Source organism: Papaver somniferum, unplaced genomic scaffold, assembly GCF_003573695.1.
Source record: "Papaver somniferum cultivar HN1 unplaced genomic scaffold, ASM357369v1 unplaced-scaffold_35, whole genome shotgun sequence".
In the NCBI taxonomy this organism is placed as follows: domain Eukaryota; kingdom Viridiplantae; phylum Streptophyta; class Magnoliopsida; order Ranunculales; family Papaveraceae; genus Papaver; species Papaver somniferum.
Window position 1 is genome coordinate 5,453,567 of NW_020645971.1, and position 10,710 is coordinate 5,464,276.

Below are 10,710 nucleotides of genomic sequence, written 5' to 3' on the forward strand. Positions count from 1 at the left end.
TTAGTCTGAGTTGTGTGTGTGTGTTTAATACTTTAGTTTGTGGAATGAGCTTATGACTCACGCCTTGTGTTTTAGCCTGGCTAGTTGATAGTCTAGTCTGACTCGCCTGAATCGGTTTATCTGCCTGAATCAGTCTGTTGACTGAGTTAACTCACCAATTCCTGTCTGACACAGTTTGACCAAAGACCTGACTTTGACCGAGTTGACCATTGACTTAGACCTTGACTTTGACTTAGCTGATCGTGGACCAGACATTGATTGTTAGTTGACTCCTTTGACTGTTAAGGACTGTTAGACAACCGGGATGGACCATGCCTTAGATTAATGGGTCGTACCAGGTCAGGCCCAATGGGCTTGGGCTTAGTGCCATGTAATCTTAGTTTGATATTTTGGACCCCTTATGGTCCGAATTAGCTTTTGGTCCCTTCTAAGAAGTTGTATAACTTTGGGAGACTTGTCTAATGGACTATAGAATCAACCCAATAGAATTAGTAAACCTTTAGATGTGCTACAGATAGATAATGAAAGGTGTAGAATCATAAATGGACTTAGAAACATTAGATAGTTACTTAGCCTATAACTAGAGACTTATAAGGAATTATGTTATGAACCTTGTATGAGCCTATCGGCTAATTTCTGAGAGTTCTTGTGTGATTAACAACTACTATTTACTTAACAACGATCAATTCAAAGGATGAAACAGTAGATCATGGATCTCGAACTAAGCATGGCTTGTCATCAATTCAGGTGGAAACTCTTGTAATCATTGAGCTTTGTTTCTATCTGCGAGCATGATGTGTTTTTAATATCAGTATGTACAATGTTTGCAATGTATGTAAATATATATGTGTGTAATATGTGTTGTGTGAATCCCCCGCAAGGAGTGACCGTGTATCCCCATGGCTTCTTGCTATGTTTTATGTTGGCCGGGGAAAGCCGGTTGAATATTACGCACTTTACATTTCTTAGTAGACCGGGGAAATCCGGTTAAATATTACACACTTTACTTTTATATCTTAGTAGACAGGGGAAAGCCGGTTAAATATTACGCACTTTACTTTTACTATGATAGTAGGTCGGGGTAAGCCGGTTGAATATTACATAGTAGGTCGGGTTAAGCCGGTTAAATATTATATATATTATTTTATTTCGGGGAAGTCACTCATGTGCAAATTATACTTGATTGTGCAGTCTTAGTAGTATCACTGGGTTACTATGATCTTGACTTAGGAAGAAGTTCTAGGTTCATGACTGGATATGGTTATTATTCGGTGACTTCGGTCTACGAATAATGATTGGGCCTTTTGTGAACCTGTTGTGCGGGGTCAGATCATAGTAATCAAAATCTTATTATATTCTAGACTTAGATGGTGGCATTGGATTTTATGAGGTGTACGCGTTCCACGATAATATCTTACGGTACCTGGATTCATGCTATCATTTGAGACTGGAGTTATTCCTAGCATCTTCTCCTCCATTGAGTGAGACGAGGTTGGGATAACATATGTTTAGGTTGTTTAATTCTTTTCTCGTAGATCCATCCGGAGGTGGATCTTTCACGGATATTACCACTATGGACGTAATATCTGGGGATATGAATTGAAGCAATCTTCATCTCTTTGTTGCGTGTAGAAGATGTTTATCGTTTTTCTTTAGTAGAACTGTGATGCATGTTAGTGATTACTGGATTGTTATAATGATAACCACTGAGCCCCCTTTTTGGGATGATGTGCTCACTTGTTCCCATTTCAGTTTCAGTTTTCAAAAGAGATGGCGCGCATGAAGATATTCATTTCGTAGTTTTGAAACTTTAGCAGATTAAGAACGTTTATGGATCTTTTATATATATGTATTCTTTGTTTATCTGTAAAACAACACATTAATATATCCATATCATTTGAGAGTTTTCATCTATTAAGTATCAGAGTGTTTTGGAATTAGTTTTGTTTTACTTTATGTGATTATGTTCCTTAAGTTCGAAGATTTTGATTCTGTTACTTCAGGATTATGCTATATTTTTATTAGCTAAGCAGGTTTAGTATTTGGGGCGTGTCAACAACCCTACGGTCTTTGGCATCTAAAAATTGATCATAGGCATGCCAAATTTAAACTTTGGCATATCGAGTTTAATCTTGGCATGGGCATGAAACAACAAGCCTACGATCTTAGGAATCTCAAAATTGATCATAGACATTTCAAATTTAAACTTGGGCATGCCAAATTGAATCTTGGACATGTGCATGAAAGCACAACCTTACGGTCTTGGGCATCTCAAAATTGATCCTAGGCATGTCAAATTTAAACTTGGGCATATCAAATTGAATGTTCGGCATGGGCATGAAAGCACAACCCTACGGTCTTGGGCATCTCAATATTGATCCTAAGCATGTCAAATTTAAACTTAGCAATGTCAAATTGAATCTTGGGCATGGGCATGAAAGAACAAGCCTACGGTATTAGGAATCTCAAAATTGATCCTAGGCATGTCAAAATTAATCTTGGGCATGTCAAATTGAATCTTGGGCATGGGTATGAAACAACAAGCCTACGGTCTTAGGAATCTCAAAATTGATTGTAGGCATATCAAATTTAATCATGGGCATGGGCATGAAAATACAAGCCTACGGTATTGGGCATCTCAAAATTGATCCTAGGCATGTCAAATATAAACTTGGGCATATCAAAATTAATGTTGGGAATGGGCATGAAAGCACAACCCTACGGTCTTGGGTATCTCAAAATTGATCCTAAGCATATCAAATTTAAACTTGGGAATGACAAATTGAATCTTGGGAATGGGAATAAAAGAACAAGCCTACGGTCTTAGGAATCTCAAAATTGATCCTAGGCATGCCAAATTTAAACTTGGACATGTCAAATTTAATCATGGACATGGGCATGAAAGTACAAGCCTATGGTATTAGGCATCTCAAAATTGATCCCAAGCATGCAAAATTTAAACTTGGGCATATCAAATTGAATGTTTGGCATGGACATGAAAGCACAACCCTACGGTCTTGGGCATGTCAAATTTAAATTTGCGCATATCAAGTTTAATATTGGGTATGGGAATGAGAGCACAAGCCTACGGTCTTAGAAATCTCTAAATTGGTCCTAGGCATGTCAAATTTAAACTTGGGCATGTCAAAATTAATCATTGGCAAGGGCATGAAAGTACAAGCCGACGATATTGGGCATCTCAAAAAGGAATGTCAAATTTAATCTTAGGCATATCAAATTGAATGTTGGGCATGGGCATGAAAGCACTACCCTTCGGTCTTGGGCATTTCAAGATTGATCCTAGGCATGTCAAATTTAAACTTGGACATATCAAGTTTAATCTTGGGCATGGGCATGAAAGCACAACCTTACGGTCTTAGGCATATTAAAAATGATCCTAGGCATGTCAAATTCAAACTTGGGGATGTCAAATTGAATCTTGGGCACGGGCATGAAAGCACAACTCTACGGTCTTAGGCATCTCAAAATTGATCCTAGGCATGTCTAATTTAAACTTGGGCATATCAAATTGAATGTTAGGCATGGGCATGAAAGCACAACCCTACAGTCTTGGGCATCTAAAAAATGATCCTAGGCATGTCAAATTTGAATTTGGGCATATCAAATTGATTATTGGGCAAGGGCATGAAAGCACGACCCTACGGTCTTGGGCATCTCAAAATTGATCTTAGGCATGTCAAATTTAAACTTGAGCATGTAAAATTGAATCTTGGGCATGGGAATAAAAAACCAAGCCTACGGTCTTAGAGATCTCAAAATTGGTCCTAGGCATGTCAAATTTAAACTTGGTCATGTCAAAATTAATCATGGGCATGAAAGTACAAGCCTATGGTATTGGGCATCTCAAAATTGATCCTAGGCATATCAAATTTAAACTTGGGAATGGGCATGAAATCACAACCCTACGGTCTTGGGCATCTCAAAATTTATCCTAGGCATGTCCATTTTAAACTTGGGCATGTCAAATAGAATCTTGGGAATGGGCATGAAAGCACAACACTACGGTATTGGCATCTCAAAATTGATCCTAGGCATGTCAAATTTAAACTTGTGCAGATCAAATTGAATGTTGGGCATGGGCATGAAAGCACAACCCTACGGTCTTGGGCATCTCAAAATTAATCTTAGGTATGTCAAATTTAAACTTGTGCATATCAAATTGAATGTTGGGCATGGGCATGAAAGCACAACCCTATGGTGACCACTCTTTTCAGAGTATCAAAGATAAAGAAGGTAGTATGGTCGTGTTCGAACCACAGAGATTGTTGGTGCTCAGAAGAATTGTTAAGCAAAGCAATAACGTAGTTGAGTTGTATTTGAGAATACAATAGGAAATAATTATAAAAAGGTAACAGTTGATGTGAATCTACCAAGACACAAGGTTCCACCTAATGGCCTTCGAGTTCTTATATCATCAAATGATAACTCGATTAGAGACAGATAGTAATCTGCTCTACCCCGAAGATACGAAAAATATAACTTTGAGTGCAACTAAAAATTAATACCATTACATAAGATTGATATTATGTTTTAAATATAAAGGCCAATTGAGAAGTGTCACAGGGATTTCATAGCATTCAATGTATCCAGAAATCACAGAAAATCTAAGAAGTTTATAGACACACTCAACACAAAATTGCAATCAAACAAATATGAAATGGATTAAGCATTAGAATGATTTATTGATGATAACTTAAGAACATTGAACCCATTAAGCTTCCCCTCTTGTCTTGGCAGAGAGGGGTTTAGGTTCTTGAAATGCTGAGATCGTAGGACAATCCTTAATGTAGTGTTCCAGATATTCGCAAATACCACAAGCATGTTCTACCGAGTCAGCTACCTTAACTACATTTGGTTTCTGAATAACATCAACTTTCCTATGCAAGCTAGCTATTTTAGCATTCAAATCATCTTCCTCACTCATCACATTCATTCCAGGCCTAGAGCTAGCTAAGGGTTTGGACTTATTCAGAAATTGCCCATTACACATCATTTCAACAAACTGACGCATACATGAATTCAGACCATCATAAAAGAAGTTAATTACTCTCCAAATTTCATAACCATGATGAGGGCAGGTAGAAAGAAAGTCTTTAAATCTCTCCCAACACTCGAAAAACGACTCATTTTCCTTTTGAAAAAAATTCATTATACATTTTCTAAGACTGTTCCTACCTCTTCTGATTCTGGAAGCACTGGTTTAAGGAAAACCACGTTGATTATCCAGATTCATCTCTTGCATGTTCTTTTGAAGTTTGGAAATTCTTTTGTTGTTCCTTTTGAATATCCAATACGTGCTTTGAACATGATTTACATTTCCACAAAACGAACAAATCAATAAAGATTCTTTGTCTTGTTGAATTGCCTTCTGTTTACAATAACCATCAACCTTGATTCTTCTATGATCAATAGGAACAATGAGGTTGATTATGCCTGCAGTTTTTTTGCCTTTAAATCCTAAACTATTTGTGATTCCAAAGGATTTCTGACCGAATAGCATTGCTGAAATTTTGTCAGAACTTCCAGATAATCTCTGTAGATCATCCTTAAGAGTATTAATCTCTTTTTCCTTTAGATCTATGGTTCTGTTGAACTTATCATTAAGACAATCTATCTCAAGATTTTTCATCTGGATTGATGATTCAAGTTTCTTCAATGAAGCTTTTAATTGAAGACTTTCTTGAAGAACCTCTCTATTCAAGAATTCAAAAATCTCTGTGTCAGACTCCAGTTCTGAATCAGAAATTGAGTAGGTGGATATTTCTGCTGCAAGAGCTTGGAAAAAACTTTTTCAGAAACTCTCTAGTCATTTCATTCCATGTCCTACTGGGATTTGGTCGCAAAGAATGCATCCAAGTCTTAGCTTTCTCCTTTAGGTAAAATGGAAACAATTTCAGTTTCATGACATCTTGATTCGCACCAACAAAAGGCATAGTAGCACAGACCTCATCAAATTCTTTCAAATGTATGTATGGACTCTCGGAGTCCAATCCATGAAACTTAGGCAGTTCTTGTATCTGCCCATATTTTATCGACACATTGCCAGCATTAGCCGGAAGAACTATACAAGAATGTGTAGAAGTCCTTTCCGGATGCAAATACTCCCTAAGGGTTGTAGGTTCATTAGCATTGGTTGCGGCTTCAACAACTATTCTAGCAGCTTCAGCCTCAGCCGCTAATCTCTCAGCTTCATCCGCCATTGGATGATTAGGGTGATTCTCTAATACCCTATTAGCAAAACGGTGAAATCTAACTAATCGATTGAATTGATCCGTCCTAGAATATTGCATACTCAAAAGAAATAAGAAACGGATACAATACTTTACCCAAATGGCTGTGATTTCGGCTAAATTTCAGCCTAATAACAACTGAAGCAATGACACTGATTCCCTGCACCCAAGTTTGTTAACTGAGTATTGCATACACAAAAGAAATAAGAAACAGATACAATACTTTACCCAAATGTTCCTCTTTTGTTAACTGAGTAGCACTAACCTTGGGCTGGGTGTGCAAGCCCAAGTTTGAATCCGAGCAAGAGTCCTTGTTGGTTTCAAGTTCTTCACGACCAGAGTCCAAATGCGTTTGGCTTTGTAACACACTAAATTTGTTCGGTGATAAAACTCGACCACCGTTAACTTTCACCTGTGTAGTTCTTTCCAAGTCCTCACGAATCTTCTTTAAATTAGCTAAATCTTCTTCCATTTTTTTTCCAAGTTCCAAAACAATACACTCTTCAGCACTTAATTCAATAGTATTATATTCCATTCAATAATTTCATTTGATTTAAGTTTTGTATTTGTTGCCAAGTCTTTAGAGCTATCTTACTCCCTGTTAAGAAGCAACAGAAATCAGCAAACTCTAAACAATCCCCGGAAGCGGCGCCAAAATTTGATCACTCTTTTCAGAGTGTCAAAGATAAAGAAGGTAGTATAGTCGTGTTCGAACCACGGAGATTTTTGGTGCTCAAAAGAATTTTTAAGCAAAGCAATAACGTAGTTGAGTTGTACTTGAGAATACAATAGGAAATAATTGTAAAAGGTAATAGTTGATGCGAATCTACCAAGACACAAGGTTCCACCTAATGGCCTTCGAGTTCTTATATCATCAAATGATAACTCGAATAGAGACAGATAGTAATCTGCTCTACTCGGAAGATACGACAAATATAACTCTGAGTGCAACTAAAAATACCATTACATAAGATTGATATGATGTTTTAAATATAAAGCCCAATTGAGAAGTGTCACATGGATCTCATAGCATTCAATGTATCCGGAAATCACACTAAATCTAAGAAGTTTATAGACACACTCAACACAAAATTGCAATCAAACAAAGATGAAATGGATTAAGCATTAAAATGATTTATTGATGATAACTTAAGAACATTGAACCCATTAACCTTCCCCTCTTGTCTTGGCAAAGAGGGGTTTAGCTTTTCATAGTTGTGTAGAACGCCATAAAAATTATTGAGTGAATAATCTAACACGAAAGAGAACTAATTAAAGAAATTCGAGTAAAGAGAATTTAGAAATCAGGGGTACCCTTGGTTGGTTCTTCTTCTCCTTTTATACAACAACTTGACTTCTTCTCTACTAATCCAAACACTTCCTAAATTTGGGGAAAACACTCCATATAGCTGTAAGTCTTCCACATATTCCTGCCTACCACAACTGAAATCAGTTACCTGTATTTGACTTGAAAGAAGCAACACCAATTTTGATTCTGACCATATTATGGTCCGCACCCTTCTCGACTCAACTTCTATATACGGCCACCACCAAAAATCCATTGTTGTTGTTGTTGTTGTTGTTGAATAAGGTTTAGTTTGGTATTGCTGCGGCTTTTGTAAAAGCATTTTTCTGTTGTGCGTTGTTGTGCTGTGCTGTGAGCAAATAGCAGTTAGACGTTTGGTAAAAAACTAATTAAAGTTAAAGCTGATTAAAAACGCTATCAAACTGTGTTTGGTAAAATATCAAATTCAACCATTGTTGTTGTACCAAATGAAAAAAACAGGCTTATCTCTAAAAATTGTTTTACTCAATTTTATTAGCTTAAAAATAATTTATTTTTTTATTCTTAAATTATAAATATAAATAATATTAAATTTACTAATGGTCACTATTATTATGATTTTTAAAAAAACAAATTAGTTTACTTAACCACTTTTTAATATATATATAATTTTCAAACAAAAAATCAAAATTAAATTAATTAATTAATTTTTATTTTTATTTTGAATAGTGACAAATTAAAGGAATTGGTATATAAAATAATTTGAAAATAAAAAAAAATAATTTTTATAGAATAAAACAGAAGAAATAAAAAATTAATTGTATATAAATTTAAGAGAAAGTTTTGTCATTTATAAAATAAACTAAGGATAAAAATGATAAATCAAGCATTAAATTTGGATGAGACCATAACTTATGTTTTTATAGCTTTTAAAAGCTCCTCCTCCCCACCTTTTAAAAGTTGAGGAATTTGGCAAGTATTTTTCATAAAAAAAAACTTTAATTTTTCTTTACCAAACAATACTTTCATAAATTATTGACAAATATAAATTTTGAAAATGCTTTTGTAAAAATAAAAGCATTACCAAACCCAACCTAAGTCATTCTCAGCTCAAACAGTCGGGTACATAATGTAGATCGAACTCATGACACCAGCACCACTTGTCGCGACCATTTCAGACCCATTAAACCGATGCAACCACAATACTGCCAGTTCATTCTCCATCCAGTTAAACCAACAGACCCTATCTTCTTCTCCATGTTCTTGTAAGCACCTGGCTCAACCAAATGCATTCTCCCCAGCCAACAGCAAACTTCAGTTCAGTCCCACTGCTAGCAAGTATTTCACCATGGAAGATAACTGCACCATCAGCAGCATCGTTAGACAAAACCCCAGATTCCAGTGTCACTAACAATCACTACTGCCTTTTAGATCTTCTCGAGAGTTTGGATTAACCCAATTTTTGATCATGTAGGAACCCCCAAAATTGTTGCTGTTGTTGTAGAACCATCACCAGTTCTTCCTTGTTCAAACCCATAACGAACTGTTGCTGTGTACGAGAACTGCAGCCACTTCTAGAACTACTAATCGATTCAACTGCTTCTAACCACCGGTTGCAATCAACCCTTAATCGAACTCAGTTTCAGTTGATTACACAGCCGCATACAACCACCACGATCAACACCCATCATCTGCAGCCATGAATCGACGACACCTCCACTAATTCAGTATCCAAGAACATGCCCTAACTCTCTACAACCCATCTTACCAAATCTGGCAGCATCCACCCATTAGTTTGAGAAAACAAAGCTCACCACTGTCTTCAATTAATTCACCCATCAAGAACACTCATTTCACTGAATCAACACAACACCTTTGATTACTATTGCTTGAACTCCATCTGCCGAGAAACAACGAAGAAAACGCCATTTACACTTCTCAAATCGAAATTCTACACCATTGAAGATGGTGGTGAAATTAGTTGTTCAGATCCCCTTTTTCTCTTTACTGGAATGCCACCAGCTTGATTGAAATGAGTTTCCAATTTGTTTTGAGAGAAGATGAGATAGTAGAAAATATCACAGACAAGGTGTGGTGGAAAAGATTAACACGTCACCCCACTTGGTTCTTTAACCCATTAGTGACTTTCACATGTGTAAGCTGGTAGCCCACAGTATCATCAATGAAGCTCTGACTCCTTTGGCATTGCGAGCGGCAAGGGCCAATTTAGTTTCTAAGACATTTATCCTCGGGTGAACAGATTATACTCGTAATTTCTGTAAATGACTTAAAACAATATCGTTAGCTAGCTAACGAGATCTAGTTAGTGTGAATGTGGGTATAAATATGTCGTACTTACGTGCTTATCAAACTCCCCCACACTTACATTTTGCTAGTCCCAAACAAAACAATAAAAAATTATATCCGCTACACAGCTGGATATAGAGAGACGTCTGCTAAACAGTTAGACGGAATCACTAAACAGTGATTGAGAACTGTCTGCTAAACAGCAAGACAAATCCGCTTAACAACTGGATTAAGGGTGTCCGCTAAACAGCAAGACGAATCCTCTAAACAGCTGGATTAAAAATGTTTGCTAAACAGCAAGATAATCCACTAAACGGTGGTGTAGAAAGACCGCTAAACAACTGATCTTATCATGTAAAATTTTCACTTTTTTTTTTGTTTGTTTTTTAAGATGAAACATAACAGAACTATAATGAAACATAACATAACTATATGTAAAAAAAAAAAACAATAATCTTCAAAGCAGTAAAGCATGGATTTATGGATTTACCCCACCCCCAACCTAATTTCTACATTGTCCCCAATGTAGCAGTGGATAAAGATAGTTCAAAGGTGGAAAGGGGTAATCAGCCGAGCACAACATATTATTCATGATAAAGAAAAGAAAGGAAATAAAATAAAACATTATTTTACCACTGTCGCAGATCAGTTCGGTTGCATTTAGCCCATGCAACAAGCCTTTAAATCTCAAGCTTGCACAAGAGGACGAGTCTGTCTCGTGAGGGCTTCCAGCTGTGATACCCACAAACTCATCAGAGAGAGTTATCTCCCTAAAGCGCTGAATTTTATGTCTCCAGCCAGACATCTGCAAAACATAGCCAATCAAGCATAAGAAGGATTCTCCAGAGTCGTGGTATCGACTTCTGG

General features: G+C 36.5%; 1 long non-coding RNA gene and 1 other non-coding gene across 2 annotated transcripts; one reads left to right on the plus strand and one right to left on the minus strand.

The window, feature by feature from the left end:
- Positions 1 to 5,081: 5,081 nt before the first annotated feature.
- On the plus strand, positions 5,082 to 5,188 carry LOC113342325. The gene has a single exon (XR_003356611.1). It is a non-coding gene; the product is annotated as a small nucleolar RNA R71 (small nucleolar RNA).
- A 2,172-nt stretch (positions 5,189 to 7,360) lies between these two features.
- On the minus strand, positions 7,361 to 9,634 carry LOC113342316. Its single transcript, XR_003356602.1, has 2 exons — positions 8,621 to 9,634; positions 7,361 to 7,906 (listed from the first exon to the last, which is right to left on the minus strand). It is a non-coding gene; the product is annotated as an uncharacterized LOC113342316 (long non-coding RNA).
- Between the last annotated feature and the right edge of the window lie 1,076 nt (positions 9,635 to 10,710).